General features: G+C 39.1%; 1 protein-coding gene and 1 pseudogene across 1 annotated transcript in view; one reads left to right on the forward strand and one right to left on the reverse strand.

The window, feature by feature from the left end:
• Positions 1-24,167, reverse strand: part of LOC120318249 — a 227,066-nt pseudogene that overhangs the window by 130,948 nt on the left and 71,951 nt on the right.
• LOC120318230 (zinc finger protein 84-like) overlaps positions 23,517-24,167 on the forward strand; it is a 52,477-nt gene continuing 51,826 nt past the window's right edge. Inside the window, exon 1 of the mRNA XM_039365655.1 lies at positions 23,517-23,528. The gene's annotated coding sequence lies outside the window, so the exon portion shown is untranslated. The remainder of the gene's footprint in view (positions 23,529-24,167) is intronic.

Below are 24,167 nucleotides of genomic sequence, written 5' to 3' on the forward strand. Positions count from 1 at the left end.
TATCACAGCTGATGACCCAGAGTCCCAGCCTGCAACTCGCCAGGTGGGAGTTTGTACCTCTACATTCTCTCAGTGGCCCACTAGCAGTAACGTGGTAATAGGACCAAGTTGAAGAAAGCAAAACCAATTGTCTTTCCTTATTATCACAAGCTCAACAGTGCCAGGTGGGAGTTTGTACCTCTACATTCTCTCAGTAGCCACTAGCAGTAACGTGGGAATAGGAAGAATTTGGCTGGCCTTTCTTCAGACACCCCCTAGTGGTTAAAGGAGGCACTACATGCAAGCCTTTAACTGCACCCAGAGAAGCCCCTCTAGTGGACAAAGGGTGAACCTTGAAGCCAGTGCACCCTGGTAGCTGACCCACAGCAAGTGACCCCTAGTGGTGAAGGGGTGAACTGCACTGAAGTACCCACAAACGCAGGAGAATGCACCCAGTGGCATCTCCACCCACAGACAGCACCTCAGAAACTGATCTACAAGTAGTGACCCCTACTGGTCAAAGAGAGAAGTTCTTCAAATTCTCTTCAAAATAGCTGAGAAGGACACTGAACCTATCCTAGCCATAGCTGAGCGTCCTACTGGTCTAGCAGAAGGGGTTCAACCAACCAGCCTAGTTGAGATACACCAACCAGCCCACAGCAGCCATGCACTCACATTTAATGGAAAGATGGGAGTCAAACTACAAGCGCCATGAAAGACACTGGAGGAAACTACTCCAACTCTACCAAGAGCCTCAGGAGGAGCTTTCCCCTGTACAGGTGAGTGAATTGGAAGAAGATAAAGAAGATGCCCTTGAGCAATGGATGGACTCTGAATGGCAACTCAAGGACATTCAGGAACAATTAAGAGACCCAAGAGTTAATGGTGAGATGCACAACCTCAAAGTACTAAACAAGGAACGTAAGAAGTCTCTAGAGAGCTCACAGGGTTCCCCACAGCCCAAGCCTCGCCAGAAAAACAGACCGGTAGACAGAGCCGAGCCGAAGTCTCCCGCTATTCACATACACCATCCCAATGGTTACATGCGGCTCCATCCCACGTGTCTGGAACAGCCTCATCTTTCCGCCACATAACCAAGGCACATTCCAGCGTGTCCCAACAACCGCATGTCACAGGCGCCTCCTGCCTTTCGAAAGCATCTTCCCGTCTTAACTGAGCATACAAAATTTCACATGAAGAACAAATGATCATAGATGCTAAAGCTGCTGAAGCTGTCTTTCGTGTGGCACAAGAGGAGAGGCAGAGAAAGAAGGAGTTGGCAGCCATAGAACTCGAGGAAGCCAAAATAAAGGCCAAGCTAGAAGCTGAAGCAATCAAAATGAAGAACGATCGAGAAGCTGAAGCTGCCAGAGTGAAGGCCGATCGAGAAAATGAAGCAGCTCAAATGGAAGCCAAACGAAAGGCTATAGCAGCTAAAATGAAGGCCAAAAGAAAAGACACCCAAGAAGAACTTACTCAAAGCCAAAGAGATATGGCAGGCAAAATGGCTAGAGTGGAAGGCCTTCAGAAAATACTCCAGCACACCACTTTCTTGCCAGACAGGCAACAACTGGAAAAGGAAGAGCATCGTAGCCGCACACAGGTTTACATGGACAACCAAAGTGCATTCCAGAATGCACAGGTGAGAGCGCCACAGCCAGCCACAAGCCCCCCAAGACCGAGTAGGCAAACAGAGGAATCTCAACAACCAGATGCAGCGGCCAGCCACAGAGTTGATGTCGTGATACCTAGGTCACAAGATCTCCCCACCGTTGCCGCCCCATTGAACCCTATAAAACCACACCTACAACACTGCATGCTTGTGACAACCAAACCTGTTTTGGTAGCAACAGTGTTCCAACCGCGCCTAGAACAACACTGCATGCTTGTGACAACCAAACCTGTTTTGGTAGCAACAGTGTTCCAACCGCTCCTAGAACAACACTGCATGCTTGTGACAACCAAACCTGTTTTGGTAGCAACAGTGTTCCAACTGCACCTACAGCATCGCACGCTTGTAACAACCAAACCTGTTTTGGAAGCAACCGTGTTCCAGACAAGCAAGACTTACTACAATTTAGCTTTGTCCATAAAGGACAAACAAGACAAAAAACGCCCCCAAGACTGGGAGTCATGGAGCGTACTTCCAAAATGTCTCCAAAGCATGCAAGCGCAGCGCACGTATGTCTCCTGCTCACCTGCCCCAGTGCAGAAGAAAGAGTTGTATGCTTCCTTAGATGTGTCTACAAAGGTGACTGCAGCCTTAAGATACGTCTCACTCTACAGCGGGGAGAGCCACACTTATGTTATCTTGTTTGCAACCATAAGATGCATCAGAGTCTACAGCGGGGAGTGCTGCAGTCTCAGTGTCTTAGGGAAAGCGAGACTAACAATTCAAGAAGGCCACACCGTACCAAGGTTACAGCTATGTGGCACCATTTTGGCTGTAAAGCTGACCAACTTGACAGCAAAGACGTTGTGCCTTGAACTACAGTCCACCACCTTCTACGCAGACAGCAAGGTGATGTCAAGCTACATTTGCAAACAAATCGGGCACTTCTATGTCCATGTGAGCAACAGAGAGAAAAGCATTGAAACATCCTTAAGCCCTGAACAATGGCAACATGTGCCAACAAATAAGAACTTTGTTAACCAAGTGAAGTGGCCCAACTTTGCCACACAGATAACAGAACTGATCTGGTTAGAAAGTCTTCAGTTCTTGGCCCGTCCAAATAGACAGATGCCACATAGACCAAAACGTTCTGCACTTCCAGCTTCAGATCAAAGTGCCAACTTTCAACCTCAAACACCCGGTAAACGTCAACCAATCCGCTTCAAAACCCTGTCTAAGCGGAGACAACTGAAATTAGGCTTACTTTTGATCATCTTGATCACTTGTCTCAGCACCCCAAGAATTAGCCTTATAGGAGCCTGCAAGGACTTACTGACTTTCACGGACTCCATGTCGTTAAAGACACCTACACATGAAGTCCTCACCCTGACGACAACAGTAGTAGCCCTCTTCAATACTCCACCGGTGGTTCCAGACCCTTCAGTTCTTGAGTATCCTGAGTCTTCTGCTCAAGCTGTTGTTCCTGACTCTTCAGTTCCAGCTGTTGTTCCTGGTTCTTCAGTTCCAGCTGTCGTTCCTGACTCTCCAGCTTCAGTTGTTCCTGAGTTTCCAGATCCAGCTGTTTATGTCTTTCCAGGTTCTTCGGTTCCTGAGTATCCTGTGAATCCAATTCCCCTCGTTCCCGAGAAGCTTGGGTTCCAGTTTTTTCTGTTCCAGATTTGATTCCAGTTTCCTTCACAGGAAGAAGACCTTGTTTCACTGGGAGACAAGACTGCATACCAGAACTATTGGCCCATGGGACTTGCGCACCGGGCCCACCCACTTGATGAACTAGTTTGCCCAGCTGAGGTCCAGATCGTGAAGCCACGTGAGTCAGAGCATGACTCAAAGACACTTGTACCAGGCTGATCACCGTCTGGTCCTGTTGCCGATGAAGACCGAACCAGAAGATCAAACCTCAGATTATGTGTTGTCCCATGCATTGTTTGATGTAACACTTGCTTATTCTTTTTAGCATAATCGTGCATGTTTTGTATTACTTTATAGTTACGCATGTTTCATACCAAATTTTTTACCTATTTAGCCACAAGTTAGTTACCTTTGAGTATTGTATGCCTTAACGCTATGTTCTTTGCTATTTCAGTTAGTTAGTAGTGAAAATGTAAATTTCCAAGCGGGGAGTGTTCTGGACTTAGCATAGACCTACGTAACTCTAACTAGGGAGCATGTGTTAGTATGTTAGAATATCTGGCAGTTATTGGGTTAAATGCTGGGTAGGTTGATGGGTCAGTGGGATGAGTCAAAAAGGGTCATTGGGAGACTTCCTGGACACAAGCCAGATGGAAGCCTTTGTTCATCCAGCCACATGTGTTTTGCCAACATATGACTCTCAGCAGAAGAAGAGGGGAAAATTCAATATTAAATTACCTATAGGAATGAACAAATATGGAAAACCAGATGCATCTACATCATAGTAAGTCTCTGCTTAGAATCCCTGGACAATAAATGTTTGTTTAAATCATTTCTATTTCTATCTGTCTGTTTAGATTGGGTTCAGAGCCACGAGTTCCTTTGCAGAACATTTAGGTATTTATTTAACATCAAAATGTATAACAATAAAAGAAGACAACTATGAAAGATTATTGAAACAAATAAAAATAGATTTGGAGAAGTGGAAAAACTTTCAATTATCACGACTAGGAAGGATAGTGACTGTTAAGATGAACATTTTACCTAAATTGCTATTTTTATTCCAGACGGTTCCTGTTAAACTAAGCCAGAAATTTTTCAATGACTTAAATGCAACAATAATTAGATTTATATAGCAAGGGAAAAAAGCAAGAATCAAAATTAAACTGTTACAAGAATCAAAAGACAGAGGGGGCTTTGGGATCCCAGACTGGAGACTTTATTACTAAGCCACCATTTTGTTGTGGCTTAAAGAAGGGATCATACTGAGAAATAAACGACTTCTTTACATAGAGGGACATGATTTGCAACTGGGTTGGCATGCTTTCCTTTGGTATGAGAAAAATAAAGTACACAAATACTTCCAAACCCATGCCATAAGGAATGTACTACTCTGAGTGAGAGAGAATTAAAAAGAAAATTTATATGAAAATACCTGAGTGGCTTTCCACAATGGAAGCATTTGCGTATCCGAATTTAATTAACTATGATAAACTTGTGGCCTATAAAGACATTTTAGATAAGGAAAACTTAAAGATAGGCAAGAACTTCAACAAAATGGCACTAGATACAATTACATATTTCAACAAACAAATACATTAATCTATTAAGTAAACACGACTAATAAAATCTCAAAAAGTCCTAACAGTCAAAAGTAACAAATGAAAATCAGTAAGTCAGGGAAATAATCATATCATCAAAATGTTGGTTAGAACTGGGTTACAAATCAGTCATCTATTCTAAAATATTGAATCCTTCAAGTTCTAACATGTCTCATTGGTAGAATTTTTCCCAAGTTCTAAAATAAATTGAATCATCTTTTTCTTTCATTTCTAATGTTAATCTATCCATTTCTGCACTCTCTAAAATTTTAGTAATTATAATCTGGTTAGATGGTAAGTTCTCATTTTTCCAAAATTGGGCAAATACTATCCTTGCAGTTGTTAAAACATGCAATATCAAATAGTCATTCTCTTTACCATAATTAGGTCTTAATATTCCTAACAAAAACAATTCCGGTTTAAATTCTATCTGTAATTTCGTCATCTTTTCCAACCATCTATGAATCTTAGACCAATATTTCTTAGCGATAGGGCATATCCACCAGGCGTGGTAATAAGTGCCTGGCTGTTGTTTACATTTCCAGCAAATATAGCTTCCGGTGGTGATGTGGAGGTGGTGCAAAGGAAAGAGGACAGTCTCCGTCCTCTAACTCTGATTTTTTCAAGTTTGGAGACCCTTTGGGGGCATATAGAGTCTGGAGGACTACGTGCGAAAAGAGTGAAACCCGGGGAGTAGTGAGGTGTGAAGCAGACACCCACTACGATGGAGGAAAACCCTTAAATCCAACTTGAAAACTTCTGCCTCTAACACAGTGGTTCTCAACCTTCCTAATGCCGCGACTCTTTAATACAGTTCCTCATGTTGTGGTGACCTCCAACCATAGAATTATTTTCGTTGCTACTTCATAACTGTAATTTTGCTACTTTTATTAATCATAATGTAAATATCTGATATGCAGGATGTATTTTCATTGTTACAAATTGAACATAATTAAAGCATGTGATTAATCACAAAAACAATATAGCAATGCTCACTGGAGGAGCTTACTCTTCCTTGCTCAAAAATGTTGGGAGGAAGGGAAGGGGAAGGAAGGAAGGAAGATTGAAAGGGAAAGGAAGGAGATGGAGAAGGAAGGAGATTGAAGGGGAAAAGAAGGAGATGGAGAAGGAAGGGGAAAGGAAGGAAGATTGAAGGGGAAAGGAAGGAGATGGAGAAGGAAGGAGATTGAAGGGGAAAGGAAGGAAGGAAGATTGAAGGGGAAAGGAAGGAGATGGAGAAGGAAGGAGATTGAAGGGGAAAGGAAGGAGATGGAGAAGGAAGGAGACTGTAGGAAAAGCGCGGTAGGAAAACCGGCGTTTTGGCCTGGGCGCACAGCCTTGCCCACAGGCACTGCCAAGGATGCGCAAGTAGCTCTGCACAATTGCCCAGGGGGGAGGCTTTGGCGGAGAGCCTGGCGGAGAGCCAAGCGGATCCACGCATCTTGGAGCCGCCAACCGCCCTCGCACCTGCCAACCTGGAGCCCCCATCCTCATCCCAGCACCCTTTGCCCTCTCCCAGCCACCCCGCAGGACCTGCCCACCCCTCCAACCTCCTGAGCGCCCTCGCAGCGACTGGGTCGCGAGAGCTCCTTTCCATGCCGTGCAGCCCTTCACTGCCACGCCCTTTACCCAACTCGTTGCACGCGAGGGGCGTGACCGGAGCACCATCTCCTGCTCAGAAAGCGCTGCTTCTCCCCTCCAATGCATATGCGGGCATCCCCACTGCCTCGCCCTCTTGCCCGCTGCCTGGCCGCTTCCAAGGCCCAGAGCCCAGTGAGCTGGGAAGGAGCCACTCCTGCCCGCCATCCCCAGGGCCGTGCCAGGTGCCAGAGGACCAAGGCAGCCACTGACAGGGAGGGAGGTGGGCTGGGAGGTGCAGGGGAAGCTCCCGTGTGGTGCAGTGGGCAGCCGGGGGTGGAGCGTGGCTGGGCAACCAGTAGACGTGGGGACCAGCTCGATGCCGCAGCTCAGCCAGCAGTGGCAGCAGCGGTGGAGCAGCCCAATGGCAGCACCAGCAATGGCCCAGACCCGGCTCGGCCCAGCCACCCACGCTGCTGAGCCGGCCTGGGGTGGCGTCAGGGGCACGTGTGATGGCACTACAGCGGCAGGAGCAGAAGGGCACTGTCGGAGGAGAAGGGTGCCTTGGAGGTGGAGGAGCCGGCGGAGGAGGAGGGTTGTGGCGGCGGCCGGATAGAGCAACAGTATCTCGGTTCCTAAGATCAACGGAAATAGGTGTTTTCCGATGGTCTTAGGCGACCCCTGTGAAAGCATCGTTCAACCCCCAAAAGGGTCGCAACCCACAGGTTGAGAACCGCTGCTCTAACAGATGGCGGATCTGAGGCCTTGACTAACCACAAAGAATATGGGAGCAAGATATTCTTAATGGACTATGTCAAAGAGTGAGTTAGAGTTTTATAAAACATTCCAAAGTATTAGAAAGGTTTAAAATAGTTTCTTACCTGTTGATTCTAAAGGTATAAGGAAGCTCATTAGAAGAGGTAATCCTCAACATAAACGGCGACCTGGCAGGGGAAGAGCTGTGATTTGTATTAAAATATTCAGAGGATTAACAGGAGTGTGATAAAAGAAAGAAAAATTTTGTGGTGCTCTAGCACAGAATGAAGGAGAGAAAGTGAGGTTGGAAGAGAAAGGGAAGGAATGTAAGATGACGTGCTGCAGTGGTGAAATTGAAAGTGAGAAGAACGGTTGGAAGGAGAGAAGAACGATAGGCTGCTCACCAAATGCGGAGCTGTATACTGATTGACAGGAGGAGAAAGTTGGAAAAGTAAAGGACGTGAAAGCGATAGGAAGAGATCAAAATTTGGAAGGTTGGAGAGATCAAAGAAACAGCGCATTACAGAAGATCGGAGACAGTGAGATTGGGGTGAGAAAATGGTGATCTAGGAGAAACAGAAGGAGTGAACACGCTGTGGAAGATTGGAGAAAGTGGCTGGAAGAGAAAGCTGGAGAAAGTGAGCGGAGCGCAGTGAGAATCCAGAAGGCAAAGGAGACGGTGAGAGGATGTGCGAAAGAGAAACGGATTGATGGTGGGAGATACAGAATCAGGGGAAATACGGAGCCCTGGGGAGGCTGTGTCTTTGATTAAAAGGGAAGAGAGGAAATAAAGAGGAAGGCGATGAGTGTGAGAGGAAGTGAAGGAGATGGTGAGAGGACGGAGTTTGACATTGAAGGTGACAGGAACGTGGAGCAGGTCCAGAAGTAAAAGAAAGGAGGAGGTGAATCAGGAAGTGTTGGGAGTTTGGAGATGGTGAGACGACTCGATTGGGTGGTGAGAGATAGGAACGAAAATATGGACTAATGGACTAAAAATTGATGATATAAGTTGGGTGGAAAAAAAATTGGAGTGTCAGAGAGACTGGGTATTAAACAAGAAGAAAACGAAGAGGATTAGGGAAGGAGAAAAGAGGACTAAAGTTAGAAGGTCTGTTGATTAAACAAAGGGATATAAGGAATAATAAATACATAAATTTGATAGATAATATATTAAGATGGCAACACTGAGAACGGGGAAAAAAACAATGTCAAGTACTGACACCTTCATCCCCCCCGGATAGAGAACAAGCATGCAGACAACATTATTAACGATACAAGAAACCATGTTAAAGATGAAGGAGACAATGTCAAAAAAACATATTGAAATGAGAGGGGATATGATTAAATTAGATAATAAGATTGAAACAATACAACAATTGTGAAAAATGAGGAAATAATATTGACAGTAGAGATAAGACTGGATAAGATAGGGGAAAAAGTTGACACAGTAGCTAAAAACTTTAGGGAAACTAATAAAAAATTGGAAGAATCGATTACACATTTAGAAATGGATAGGGTGGCATTTTACTTAAGGTTTCAAAACGTGGTAGAGGATAAAGAAGATTTGGGGACCATTATGGTTGAGTTGATAGCTGAGGCGCTTCAAAGAGATAAGCAGGAAATATTGCCAGAAATAGATGAGGTGTTCAGAATCCATACAAGCTATGCCGGAAGAAGTAAATTACCACGTGAGATACATTTGCCAGAAAAAAAATTAGAGATATAATATATAGGATTACAAGTAAAGATCCAATAATCTACAAAGGTACAGAAATCCAAACACTTAAACAAATTCCAAGGAAAGTGAGGGAACAGAGAAAGGAGTACAGATTTCTCAATGCATATCTTATCAAAAATAACATTCCATTTAGATGGTTAATTCCCGAGGGGATGTTGATAACATGGCAGGAGAGAAGGATTAAAATTGATAGTCTGGATAAGGCAAAAGAATTTTACAAACAATTAGAAGGCGAAGAAGAAGAGAATAGCAGTAGGGAGGAACTAGAATCCAAAAGTCAGGAGGATCAACAACTGGAGTTAAAAGAGAGAGAAGGAAGGAGAAAGTAAGGAGGTAAGAAGACAAAGGAAAGAAAGAGGAATAGGTTTGAGAGCAAGACACACCCAGAAGTAAAATAATGGATGGGAAGATTAGATTAGTCTCAATTAACGTTAATGGCCTAAATGCACCTGTTAAAACAAATACTAAATTAGTTAAACAAGGCGTAGATATAGTATGTTTACAAGAAGTACATATTAAAAAAAACTACATAGAAAATATTTGGAATTTCCAAAGCTAGGAGAATTATATACATCATTAATGGAACAAAAACAGAGAGGAATAGCAGTTTATATTAGAAAAGGAATTAGAGCCAACATAAAATATCAAGATACAGAGGGAAGAGTATTAATACTAGAGTTACAAATTGAACAGAAATCATGGCTATTGGTGACAATTTATGCTCCAAATGAAAACGAAAAAGAATTTTATAAAGATCTCTATGAAAAACGTATTGAAATTGGACAAAGAAATATTTGTATAATAGGGGATTACAATGGAATAGTGGATGTAAAAATAGACTACATTAGCACTAAAAAAGAAACGAAAAACGCTACCAAAAATATTTTTTGAGATGGCGCAGGAATTTAACCTATTTGATGTATGGAGAAAACAGAATCCCAGGAAAAAGGAATATGCTTTCTTCTCAAATCCACACAAATCGTGGTCTAGATTGGACCATGGTATGTATGAATGGGGAAATAGGGCTGGAAGCGGAGACAATAGAAATATTGCCAAACATATGGGCAGACCATAATCCCCTGAAAGTAGTGTGGACAGGTCAGAAAAAAACAAAGAGGAGGTAGACACTTAATACTCAAATTTTAAAGGAAAGAGAATTTATCGCAAAGATTAAAAAAGAGATGGAACTATTTTTCAAGGAGAACACTAAACAACAAACATCACTACAAATTATATGGGACACTACAAAAGGTTAACTCAGGGGCATAGCAATAGCATATACAGCTAGGAAAAACAAGGTGAAAAGGCAGACACATAATACATTTTTGGAAAAGATTAAAGAGTTAGAATCTAAATTACAGCGGGAGCCACAAGATGAAATGATTAAAGAGGAATTAATTTGGCCAAACATAAATTAAATTTAGTAGAACAAGAGGAATTGGCAAAAGAACTGAAAACAGCCAAACAAATTTTTTTTGGACATGCAAATAAACCAGGGAGTTGGCTTGCCTACAAATTAAAGAAAGAAAAGGAAAAAAGATTTATTCAAAAATTGCAGGACAAAAATGGAGGAGTGCAATATAAAATAGAAGAAAAGAAAAAAATAATTTAGAAGTATTTTGAGTCCCTATATAAAAAAAAGGAAATAGAGGAGAATATAAAGCAATATTTAAAGGCCAATGGTCTTTTAGAATTGAAAGATGAACAAAGAGAATTATTGAATAAAAAAATAACAGCAGTGGAATTAAGAGTAGCTGTACAAAAGCAAAAAAATAATAAAGCTCCGGGGCCAGACGGTTTACCTGGGGAAGCATATAAGACTTATATGAAGATTTGGAAATGACACTACTAGAGGTATATAATGATGTATTGGAGAAAGCTAAATTACCAGACTCATGGACAGAAGCCAACATAACCGTCATTCCAAAAGAAGATACAGATCCTAAACAAATAAAAAATTATAGGCCAATCTCATTGTTGAATTCGGACTATAAAATCTTTACGACAATAATGGCGGAATGATTAAAAACAATATTAAATCAAATAATATACTCGGATCAAAATGGTTTTCTACCAAATAGACAAATTAGGAATAACACAAGAATTGTACTGAATGTTTTGGAATACTATGAAGCACATCCTGAAAAACAGGCTGCATTAATATTTTTAGATGCTGAGAAGGCTTTTGACAATCTTAACTGGCAATTTATGTTCCAACAGCTAGCAAATATGAAATTCGGCGAGAAATTTGAACAAATGATAAAGTCAAAATATAGAATACAAGGGGCCAGAGTAATAATAAATGGGGAAAATACAGAGAAGATTGAAATTAACAAGGGTGTAAGACAGGGATGTCCAATGTCACCTCTACTTTTTATTCTAACGCTAGAAGTGCTATTAAATAAAATCAGAAATAACAAAGAGATAAAGGGATTAAGGATTAAAACAGAAGAATATAAGATATAGGCATTTGCAGATGATTTGGTGTTTTTTATAGAGGAACCATTTGAAAGAGAGAGAATTTTAATAGATAAATAGAGAACTATGGAATGGTGGTGGGACTAAAAATAAACAAAGAAAAGACTAAAATACTAATTAAAAACTTAACTGAAAAACAAAAAAGGGATTAGAAGAAAAATTGGGGTTGCAAATAGTAAAAAAGTTTAAATATTTGGGAATTTGGCTCATCGCAAGATGTTCCTCAATAAAAAAAGATAATTACAAAAAATTGGTACTGTGCATACAAAAAGATTTAGAGACTTGGGGAAAATTATAATTATCAATGTTAGGAAGGATTTTGGTGATTAAAATGAATGTTTTACCAAGAATGTTATATCTCTTTCAAACCGTTCCAATAAAACTGGGGAACATTTTTTTTGAGGAATTAAACAAAATGATTAATAAATTTATATGGCTAAGTAAAAAAGCACGAATAAATGTTAAAGCGTTACAGGATAGTAGAAGTAGAGGTGGTCTTGGACTCCCAAAATGGGAAATTTATTTCCAAACAGCTGGATTGCTTTGGATCAGTGACTGGGTAAATCTAGAAAATAAAAGTGTTCTTACAATTGAAGGTCACGATCTACAAGCTGGATGGCATGTAAGAAAATTCATACATATATTTTCCAACATCAGATAAGGGATGCATTAAATTGGATATGGGGGAAAACTAAAAAAAAATATTATACAAAAATCCCAAGCTGGATTTCACCAATGGAGGCGATGATTCATCCAAATACATTAGATAAAACAAAAATGATTAGGTATAAAGAACTATTGGATAATCAAGGGAGATTAAGATCAAGAGACGAATTAAAAGAAAAGGGAATAATTATTGATTGGTGGCCATATGCACAGATAAAATCAAAATATAAAAAAGATATGGAGGAATACGGGATATATCAAACATTATAGCAATTGGATAAAATATTGATGAATAAGGGAGAAAATTTTTTAACAAAAACCTATAAATTTCTATTAGAAATTGAATTTGAAGAGGAAATAGTAAAGGACTCGATTATAGCATGGGCCCGAAATATAGGTAGAAATATAGGACTAGATGAATGGGAAAGAATTAGGAATGTAAATTGCAAATTAACGTTGTCAACTGCGTTTAAAGAAAACCAAATTAAAATGTTTTACAGATGGCATCTAGCCCCAGCGAGATTGGCCAAAATCTATAAAAATATGAATCCAGATTGCTGGAAATGTAAAAACAATGAGGGAACATTTTACCATATGTGGTGGCAATGCCCCAAAGCAAAAATTTACTGGGAGCAAATAAGAAGATGGATATTGGAAATAACAAGACAACAAATTGAATTCAAGCCTGAAATATTTTTACTAGGTATAATTAATTCAAAAATTGAAAAGCATCTCCAATACATCATTATATATATTATAATGGCGGCACGTATTACTTATGCGCAACATTGGAAAAATGAAAACATACCAACAAGCACAAAGATTATAGGAAAGATTTTAGACTGTGCAGAAATGAACAAACTAACTCTAGAAATGAAAGACAAAGAAAGTACTGAATTTCACGAGGTATGGGACATATATTATAGCTGGTTAGAATTAAGCAATAAAAAAATAAGAGAAATAATGTAAATAATTGTTAAATAAATATAAGTGATATAGGACATAGTATTATTAAGGAAAAAGAAAAATGTATTGTGTATTTTGTTTGTTTGAAAAATAAAAAATAATAAAAAAATTCTTAAAATCATTGCATTTAAATCATCAAAAAAATTCTTAGTAAGTTTAATAGGCACTGTTTGAAATAGGAAAATTAGCTTTAGTAAAATGTTCATCTTAACCGTCGCTATTCTTCCTAGAAGTGATAATTGAAGATTTTCCCATCTTTCCAAGTCTATTTTTATTTGTTTCATTAATCTCTCATAATTATCTTCTTTTAGTATAGTATATTTTGCAGTTAAATAAATACCCAAATATTTGACTTTTTTAACTATTTGAAGGTTTGTCACTTTAGCGAGTTGAATTTTCTGTTTGTTAAATTTTTTGTTATTACTTTAGTCTTTTCCATGTTTATTTTCAGACCAGCCACTTCTCCAAATTTCTCAATTTTCTGCAAAAGTTTATCAGCTGTTTGCAGTGGCTCCTCTAGAATGAAGACCAAGTCATCCGCAAAAGCCTGTAGTTTATATTTCTGGTCTTTGATCTCCAAACCTTTAATTTCTGTATCTTGTCTGATATTTCTTGCCAGAATCTCTAATGTAAGAATAAACAACAGACAACGGGCATCCTTGTCTAGTGCCTTTTTAAATCTCAAATCCATCTGTATAATCTCCCATTTAAAACTATTCTTGCTGTTTGTTTCTTATAAATTGTTTGAATTGCTTTGTTAAAGTTTTCACCAAAGTCCATTTCTTGAAGTTGTTGAAGCATAAATTGCCAATTTAAGTTATCAAAGGCTTTTTGTGCATCAAGGAATATAAGTGCCATCTAGTTCCCTGGATGGATTTCATAGTATTCCAAGATGTTTAAAATAATCCTCAAGTTGTGTTTTATCTGTCTTTTCGGTAGGAAACCATTTTGGTCTGAGTGTATAAATTCATTCAAAAAGTTTTCCATTTTTTCTGCCATTATTGCAGCAAAGATTTTCTAATACACATTTAATAGTGATATTGGTCTGTAATTTTTAATTAGTGTATGGTCAGTATCTTCTTTAGGTATCAAAGTAATATTGGCTTCAATCCATGAGTCCGGTATTTTTGTCTGTATGAAGACTTCATTACATAAGTCTTTCAAAATTGGAGTTATAGTATCTTGTAACGCTACATAGAATTCAGCAGGAAGACCATCAGGCCCTGGTGTTTTATCTTTTGCTTTTTATTGCCTCTGTAATCTCCATCATTGAAACATTCTCGTTTAACCTCTGATATATATTCTCGGGAACCTTTGGGAGATTTGCTTGTTTTAAATAAGCCTGAATTGCATCTTTAGAAAGCATCTCCGCCTTATAAAGTGTCTCATAATACTCCTTTGTAATTTTTTTCATTAAGTCGTTGTGACACTGTAGATCACCGTCCTTGTCCTGTAGCTTACTTATTAATCTTTTTTCTCTTTCTTTTTTTAATCTATATGCCAGCCATCTCCCAGGTTTATTGGCATTTTCAAAAAAAATCTGTTTGAACCTTTTAATCTGTTGTGCCATAGTATTTGTCTCAAGTAAGTTTAACTTATGTTTTAATAGTTCCATTTGTATTTTCAACTTTTTCTTTTGAGGGTTTGATTGTAATTCAGCTTCCAACATACTGTACTAAGTTGTTCTTTCAATCTATGTTGAGCAAGTTTCTTTTCCTTATTCTTTTTAGCAAGATAAGTTATGGCCAAGCCTCTAAAATATGCTTTTGCCATGTCCCATACAATTTGAATAGAGGTTTCTTCTTTTTAAATTGACTTTAAAAAAGAATTCCACTTCTTTTGCTGCGAATTGTAAAAACTCCTTTTCTTTCAATATTGCTTTATTCAAGGACCATCTCGGTCTTTTCTTTCCAAGTCATTTTCATTGAATTATGATCTGCCCAAATGTTAGATTCTATTTCAATTTCTTGTATCATGGCCTTTAAGTCCAAAGAAGTCCATATCATGTCAATTCTTGACCATGATTTATGTCTATTAGAATAAAAGGTATATTGTGCTTTTTCCGGGTACATCTCTCTCCAAATGTCCTGTATACAAAGTTCATCTGTCATTCTTAGAAAGGATTTAGGTAAGATATTACTTCCTTTTTCCCCGTTTATGACTTTTATAGTCCCGTACTGGATCAACAATTGCGTTAAAGTCTCCAAGTATACACAAACTATGGTAATTTAAGTCCACCAGTTTATCATATAATTGCTAAAAAAATTGATCTTGCTTCTCATTGGGAGCATATATCGCAACCATCAATATTTGTTTTTGATTCCATGTAATCTCAACCATCAGTATTCTTCCCTCTTCATCAGCATAAATTTGTTTTGGATTCATCTTTTCTTTTATATATAAAGCTATCCCTCTTTTCTTTTGTGATGTCAAGGAAAAATAAAGTTTACCATGTTTTAATTGTTCAAGTATTCTAGAATGTTGTAACTTGATGTGTGTCTCCTGGAGACAAATTATATCCATTTTTAGCTTTTGTAGTCTATGAAATATTTTACTCCTTTTTGATGGGGAATTAAGACCATTTATATTTATTGAAAAAATTCCAATTTCCTCCATAGTTTCAATTGTGTCACGATCTCAATTTTCTAGGAGAGCTTATCTGTCACTGGTCTTTAGGCTTCACATCTTCCTCTGGTTGAGTCTTTTTAGGTACTTCTTCCTCCATTTGTTTCGATGTTCCTGCAGTCATTTCCTCTGGTTTCTTAGGTTCCGCCTCACCTCTCTCCAAGAAGTCTCTGTGATTATTAAAGAAGTCCTCTGCTTGTTGTGGGGTGTTCAATCTATATCTTTTTGTGTCCCAAAAGATTAATAGTCCTTTTGGGACCAACCATCTGAAGTTCACTCCTATATTGATCAATTTCCTCGTTAAGAATTGGTATTCTCTTCGAGCTTCCCTAATTCTTCCTGGAATGTGTTTGAGAACTACCAAATCTTTATCTTTGTAATTCAGAGGTTGGTCCCTCACTGGTCTCAGGATCTCATCCCACGTTGCTCTTTTGCTGAATCTAACATGAACTTCCCTGGGCACTCTATTTCTTCTTGCATAATTTGAATTCACTCTGTAGACTTAATCAACTTCTCTTTTGATTTGATCCATTTTCATTCCAAGCAAGTCTGCCAATAATTCAGTCATCAATAGTAACAAGTTCTCATCACTCTCTTCTATCACATTTTGGAATCTTAGAAAATATGATGCGCATTCTAATTACATCATTGCCATACTTTCTTCTAGCTCCATGTTAGATTGCGCCAATCTCTGATTTTCATCTTGCAGGGCCTCTAATTTCTGGTCTACTACTACTGACTTGTCTTCAATATTTTGCATTCGTTGTTGAGTATTTGACATTGCCTGTTGAAAGGATTCCATTTTTTGATCCATCTTAAGCAAATCATTTTTCAAATCTTCAAGAACCTTTTTCATTTCCATTTTAGAATCTTCAAAATCCTTTTTCATTTCCATTTTAGAATCCATAATTGCCTGGAGAATGGCTTGCGTATCCTTCTGCTGCGTGTCTGGCTGTAAAAAGGTTGTAATCGATTTTTGAAGCGCTGGACTAACTGAAGTTGATGCAGGAGCAGAGGATCCCTTCCTCGCCCCTTTTGCCAAGTTAGAAATACTCATCTTGCTTATTGTGTTTATTGTATTTATAATCCAATATCAAGCCCGATGGCCCAATTAATTGTAATCCAAGGGTAGGGCCCGATGGCCAATTATATTCCACCAAAAAGCTCAAAGGAGAGGAGATTTAAAAAAAAACAAAAATATATATCTAATCCAAAAACCTCAAAAAAAGAGTAAAAATAAAAATATCCAGCAATAGTAATATCAAAAAGTAGGAAAAAATATAAACAGGGATAGCAGATCTTTGGGCAAAAAAAGCAAATAGAAAAAGAAGAAAGCTAAAAAGTATGTTTATATCCACACAACAAGGCTGATAAAAAAAAGTAACAAAAAAGAAGAAAAAAATTAATATTTAATTTATAATCCAAATGTAAACATAAAAAACTTATTCTATGGTTCCCTTATTTTAAAAAGAATAAAATCAATCCAAAAAGGGAATCAAACACCAAGCAAGGACAAAAAAAAAAAAAAAAATAGAAAGCAGTCTCTCTTAGTAATCTCCAAAGGAGGTAGGAATGTCTGGGCAGTCAGCCAAGTGTCTGGGCATTGAGCCAAACACCACAGCTGAATCAACAAAGATAATGCAACAAAAAAAATAGTGTAGCAAGAGAACAAAGGAAAGAAATTGCAAGAATAACCACCAGGGGACGCTGTTTCTTTCCTCACCGTTTACTTAGGGAGAAAGTAAAAGAAAAAGAAAAAGTTCCAGCAATAAATACGGAAAAATACTTTAAAAAATTTTTTTAAAAAAGAGCAATTAAGGTGGTTTTCCCCAAGTAGGGTAGTAATAAATCTTTCTTCCCCTCTATGATAAAACAAGCTGGTTCCTTCAATATAGTTTTAGTCCAAAAACTTTTCAAAAGTTTTAAAACGCTGAAACCAACGCTTTTTGGGAGGGGGGAGAAGCAAAATATCCCCTCTTCCTCCTCCCCTAAGGCTACCAGCTTATAGTTAAAGGCAGGCAATTTTCTTAAGGGTCCACTTTGCATCAAAAACTGATATCATCCCACCCGGATCAGTTGCTTGTTTCCTTAAACAGCTGACTCCTGTCTCCGATGATCTGCTGAAGATGATGGCAGATGCGAAGCTCTCCGCCTTTCTCTCTCTGGTTCCAGAGGCTATTTTGAGTTCAGGGAGCTGGCTACTTATCCTTATTTTACCCTAAATCCTTCATTCCCGTCCCTTTCCCCTTTCCTCTCACCTCCTCCCTTTACCATACCTGTATTGTCCCTATTTTTCCTCATCTATATAAACTTAATAACATTTTGTTATAAAAAAATAAAATGGCACTGATCTAACATGGTGGTCATACTTGCAAATTCAAACAAGATATGAAAAATATGTAAAAGTAATGGGATTTTACAAAGAACAGACACCATTAGATAAAATACTTTTGAAAACAGATGAAAATCTGATTAAGAAACTTTATAAATTCTTGTTAAACTGGAAGATGGAAGAAGAACAAGTGAAAGAAACAATGATAGTGTGGGCAAAGAATTTTGGTTATTCTATAGACTTAGAAGATTGGCAAAAACTATGGGACCAAAATATTAAACTTACTAAAGCAGCTGCATATAAGGAAAATTTATATAAAATGTTTTATAGATGGACATGACACCAGTTAGATTAAAGAAAATGTTTAAAAATGTATCAAATATGTGTTGGAAATGTAAAAAAAACAACCAGGCACTTATTACCATCTCTGGTGGATATGCCCTAATGCCAAGAAATTTTGGTTTAAGATTCATATGTGGCTAGAAAAGATGATTAAAATACAGATAGAATTTAAACCAGAACTCTGTTTGTTAGGAATATTAGGTTTGAATTATGGAAAAAAGAACAAGTATTTAATATTGCACATGTTGACAGCTGCAAGAATAATATTTGCCCAATTTTGGAAAAATGAAAACTTACCATCTGATCTAACTATAATAACAAAAATATTTGAATGTGCAGAAATGGATAGATTAACTTTAGAAATGAAAGAAAAAGAATTTATTTTATTTTAAACATGGGAAAATTTTTATTATTGGTTAGAAATACGATAGAATGAGAAAAGGTTATGAAATTTAAAGAGATAATTGATAATTTGTATTTATATTTCATGATTACTTGTATGAACTTGTTTTTTTTCCTTTTTTGCATATTTGTGATTTTAAACAATATAGCAAACTATAATTAATATGTAATATATTATTATTTTAAAGTTATAACTAATTAGTATTATTGTTAATTAGTGAAATGAATGAGATATATTGACTAATTTGTTATTCATATGATTATATTAAAAGTTGTTTAATACTAGAGTAATTATTAAGATTTAATATGTATACCCGGACTGGTTTACTTGCTGAAGCGATGTTATTTTGTGGGATTAATCCCACTTTTGTGTTACCCCCTTTCCTTGGTCTAACCTTTTTATATGTTTCCCTTTGCTTTATCCTTTTTGACCCTATTCACTTATTACCCTTATAAAACTTAATAAAATATTTTTTAAAAATATATACGCTGAGGATATTTTATTCCAGATTCCTCCATGCAAGACAGCTCAGAGCCAATAGCTGAAATGGCCACTATCACCATCCATACCTTATTAGACCTGCATGAAAAATGGCAGTGAAAGGTGTCCCTCTAAAAAGTTTAGCCTGGTGATCAGTCGGCCATGCACATTGGTGGGATGTTCTATTCTTCCCTTTTGTTTTCTTTTTAAAAATGTAGTTTGGAAACATTTCTTCTACCACATATAGACAATCGATCCCTCTTACTTAGGTCCCATTTTCTAGGCCCTGCTGCATATTTTTCCCTCTCTGTGACCTAATGGAGGCTATGCGGGGATACGTCAGACTTAATACTGTTTTTAAAGCAAAGGAGTTTTATACTTTGGTCCTGGGAGCACGCTCATCACCACCTATAATGTTTAAAGTTTCAGAAGAGAAGAAGGTAGAACAGCAGTCTGAAGAAGCTGTGTTGATGAAAGTTGGAAAACTACAGACTGAGGGGTCTCAACAAGTCGAGATGAAGGAGCAGAGAATGACTCGGACAGTATACAAACGCAAGGAAAAGGAACAACAGAAAAAGGAGGTTAAAGAAGTATTACAAGAATTTGTTTCTGAGTCTGTGGGAGAAGCAAGACCTAAGAGTTCTTTGGTGCAATCTTCAATGGCAGATCTTCAAGCAGCTTTCTCGAGGTTATTGGATAAGAGAGATGGGTAAAGAATGTAAAGATTGTTCCAAGGTTATTGACAGATTATAGCTTATTGCGGATGGAAATGGTTATTGGAAAAGAGGAGAGAAGATTATGGAGACTGAATGAAAACTTTAGATAAGAAGTACATGCTTAGAAACTTAAGGAGCATTTAAAGGAATATTTTGTTTTAAATATGTATAAGGGAATTTCAATGGTATAAGTAACGCTTATATGTGTGTTGATTGTGATGACAAAGAAAGATGGATAAACTTTATATAATATAAGTATGATATTAGAAAATATTGTTTAGCTTTCTGAATAATTTATACTTAAATTTATACTTAAAGTTTATAATATTTTAATGGCGGACTAGAGTCCAATTAATTTACTTTATATGAAATATGATATTTTGTAATGTTATTAAGTTAGCGAGATGATTGGTTTATTAATTGTGAAAGAAACAGAAGTTGTGAATTATAGATAAAATAAATTATAATGGTAAATTGGTAGGATTGTAATGACAAAGAAATTATTTTAATGTTAAATTTAATTATAGTGGTATGGTTGTTAATAGGATAGTATTGGAAGAAGGTTTTTTTTCTTTTCTTTTTCTTCTTTTTTTTCTTTTCTTTCTTCTTTTTCTCTTTCTGTTTTTCATACATAATGGAGTTAAAGTATTTAATAATTCGTTTATTGAATGTAATTATATTTGTTTGAGGTTTATTTGAGTTTAAAAGTTTTTCCTTTTAAGTTCTAGTTAACCCTGTATTCAGCTCTGGGAAGAAGGGGGGAGGGTTTTGGAGAGGGTTGGGAGGGATTGGGGAAGGGGTTTTTTATTGTAAAATTGTAAAAATTTATAATAAAAAAAAAGAAAAAAAAGAAATGAAGCTTCATGGTGGGTGCTGTTGGATGCAGCCCTGGCCGGCAGGAGTGAAGAAAGCTCTCCTATAGTGTCTCACCTGATGGTGCTGCCCTGTCCTAAATCCTTCAGAGCTACAGGAATATCAGTCATAAAGTTTTGGGGTGTAGAGAGGTTTTCATCTCCACTGAGAGTCACCCCTAAGAAAGAGCAGGAATCTTTAAATCGGCTTTCTGCTAACTCGCGCCATCCAAGGGTTTTGCCCAAGGTGCCTCCTGGGAACAATCTAATTCCTCTGAAAATTGGGAAGTCTGCTCAGAGTAATTCTGCCCTCTAGCAAGATTTAGGCTCTGCAAGAATGAAGACAAAAAGGTATTACAGGGAGTCCTTCACATACAACCACAACTGAGCCAAAATTTCCATTGCTAAGCAAGACAGTTGTTAAGTGAGTTTTGCCCCATTTTATGAAATTTTTCGCAGAGTTGTTGAGTGAATGTGGCTTCCCCATTAGTTTTGCTTGCAAGAAGGTTGCAAAAGGTGGTCACTTGACACTACAACTGTCATAAATACATGGCAGCTGCCAAATATCTGAGTTTTATCACATGACCAGGGGGATGCTGCAACAGTTGTAAGAATGAAAAATGGCCATAGGTCACGTTTTTCATGGCAATTATAACTTCAAACAGTCACTAAAAAAAAAGTTGTAAGTCGAGGATTACCTGTATCTCCTGACAGGTATGGATGGGGACCAATATGGTACCCTGCTTCCAGGTTTGTACCATATTTTATTATTTTATTTACAGGATGAAGTTGGCAATCATTTAGGGCAGGGGTGTCAAACTCAATTTCATTGAGGGCCGCATCAGCATTGTGGTTGCCCCTGAGGTGGGTATGGCCAGGGTGGGTGCGGCCTACTGGGTGGGCATGGATGGAATGGGTGTGGCCAGCTCTACATCATTCACGTAAAGTGTGCCAGTGGGGGCCTGGGCAGGAGTGTGACTAACCTGAGGGTCTCTGGCACAAAGGGGAAGGACCAGGGCAGAGCCCATCAAGCCGGATATGTGAAGTAGGCAAGAGCCATTTGCAGGCCACTTCCAGGCAATGGTGCATTTCTTCATTCCTCACAAAGGGTGACACCTTCCCATCATGTACCCAGGAAGTGCGGCCGACGCAGCAGGGGCTGGTTCCTTGCTGTTCCAGATGGTCTTGTGGAGCTAAGACTGAATGCATTTCAGCATAAACGGTCACTAAACAAATAGTTGTAAGTCGAGGATGGCCTGTATCTCCTGACTAGGTGTGGATGGGGACCAATATGGTAGCCTGCTTCCAGGTTTGTACAGTATTTCATTATTATGTTTATAGGGTGAATTTGGCAATCATTTAGGGGCTCGACATCCAAACAAGTACAAAAGAAAATCATTCTTGGTATGATAAAAAATATGAGATAGATGATAGCAGCATCACCAGATGGAATCACAACTGGCTGACCAGCAGCACTCAACATGTCATCTGCAATGGAACTAAATATAGGTGGAGGGAAGCATGCAGCGGGGTACCCCAAGGCTCTCTCTTAGGCCTAGTACTCTTCAATATCGTCATAAGTGATTAAGATGACGGGAGAGAAGGGGGGAATAGCCAAACCTGGAACACTGGGCCCTTTAGAGCAAAATGCAATTCAGTGGTGAAAAAAATGAGGTTTTACACTTAGGCATGAAAAACCAAAAACAGACCTATAGAAGAGGTTGGAGATCTCGCAACAGCAGTAATTGTGAGAGGATCTATGATTCCCAGTGGACAATCACCTAAGTATGAGCTAGCAATGTCATGCAGCAGCAGAAAAAGTGAGTGCAGTCCTGCTCTGCATCACCAGAAGGATAGTATCAAGATCACATGGATTACTGCTGCACTTAAAATACTGCATGCAGGTTTGGGCACGATAAAAAAGATGTTGAGACTCTAGAAACTAGAGTGCAAAAAAGAGCAACAAAGATATTTAGTGGACTGAATGCTAAAACATCAGATGATCGGTTGTGTCTAATTTGACACAGAGAAGGACTAAGGGTGACCTGATAGTAGTCTTTCAGTATTTGAGGGGCTAACGCATTAAGTGGGGGTCAACCTATTCCCCCAAGTGCCTGAGAGCAGTAAAAGAAGTAACCGAAGGGAGACTTATCAAAAAAAGATCCAACCGAGAATTAAGGGGAAGGTTCTTGTCCGTGGAACAGCTTCCCTCTAAAAGTTGCGAGTGCTCCATCCGTGGAGGCTTTTGAGAGGAGACCGGACAGCCATTTGGCCAGAATGGTGTAAGTAAAGTCTTTGCTTGGAGAGTTACAACTCTTAGTCTGCATTTCTGTTTGAACTTCACACACTTCTAGGGCTCAGCCTGGAGCTAATCTTTGCAAACTAAGAAGCATCGTCACTTTTCGCTGTTTCACTTGGCTCAGTTGCAAAGGACGGTCGCTGGGAGGCGGAAACGACCGGAGAGCAGATAAATCAGCGAAAACCTCTCTAGACGCCAAACGCCGAGACGGGACAAGCGTGACTTCCTGCCTCCTATCGCGAGATGACGGTCAGATAGGCAGCATCTGTGACTAGAAAGCGGCATCTCCAGGGGTGGAGGGAAGAGGAGCTGCAACCATCGAGTACTGCTTTGCTAGAAAGGATGGAAGGCGAGGAGAAGATCAGAGTAACTTCCTCTTCCGGATCGCTCAGGGGAGGAAGGAGGTGTGCGGGGAGGCTTTTGTGCTCTTCCCAGGGTCGAAACAGCAGCTGGAAGGTGAGTCGAGGGCGCGTCGGAGGAGAAGCCGGGAGCAGGTCGGGCTGCTCGGTTCAGACGTTGCCCATCGCTGGGGAGGATCAGCCTCCCAGTCCCTGGAGGGGAGGAAGGGAAAGAGGACGGGGGAGCTCTGGGCTCCGAGGGAGCGTGGCTGGAGGCGAGGGCGGGAAACCTGCTAGGAGGAGGCCAGGGGCGTCTGGAAGGCGGGCGAGGGAGACCCGAGAGGCGTCCAGGTGGGCTTGGCCGATGGGCAGCCCTGTCCAGGTGGGCTTCCTTTGGGATGCAGCTTCTGAATCTGCCTCTCTTACCTGCCCAGATTCCCTCTCTGGTGACTGCTGCATCCCTGTTTCTCTCTGCCCATGTCAGTGAACAGCCTTTCTGGAGGTTTTCAATTTAAATATTTCTTTTACGGTCTGAATAATCTACCCTGAAAAAGAAGCTTTCCACTGTTTTTTACAAACAGCTTTCCAAAGAGATCAAGGGGGTTCTGTGATAATATTCAGAAAGATAATTTCCGGTCAAGGGACAGGCCTGGGATCTCCAATAACTGCCTGCAGGGCCTTTTGTGGAAGAGAGACTGGTGTGCAGAAGAGCCAGTTTATTGTTTGGGCTGCAGAGGTTTCAGTTGTGGGACTAAAA

This window comes from Crotalus tigris, unplaced genomic scaffold (genome assembly GCF_016545835.1).
Source record: "Crotalus tigris isolate CLP2741 ecotype Arizona unplaced genomic scaffold, ASM1654583v1 scf7180000020145.1122116, whole genome shotgun sequence".
Lineage (NCBI taxonomy): Eukaryota > Metazoa > Chordata > Lepidosauria > Squamata > Viperidae > Crotalus > Crotalus tigris.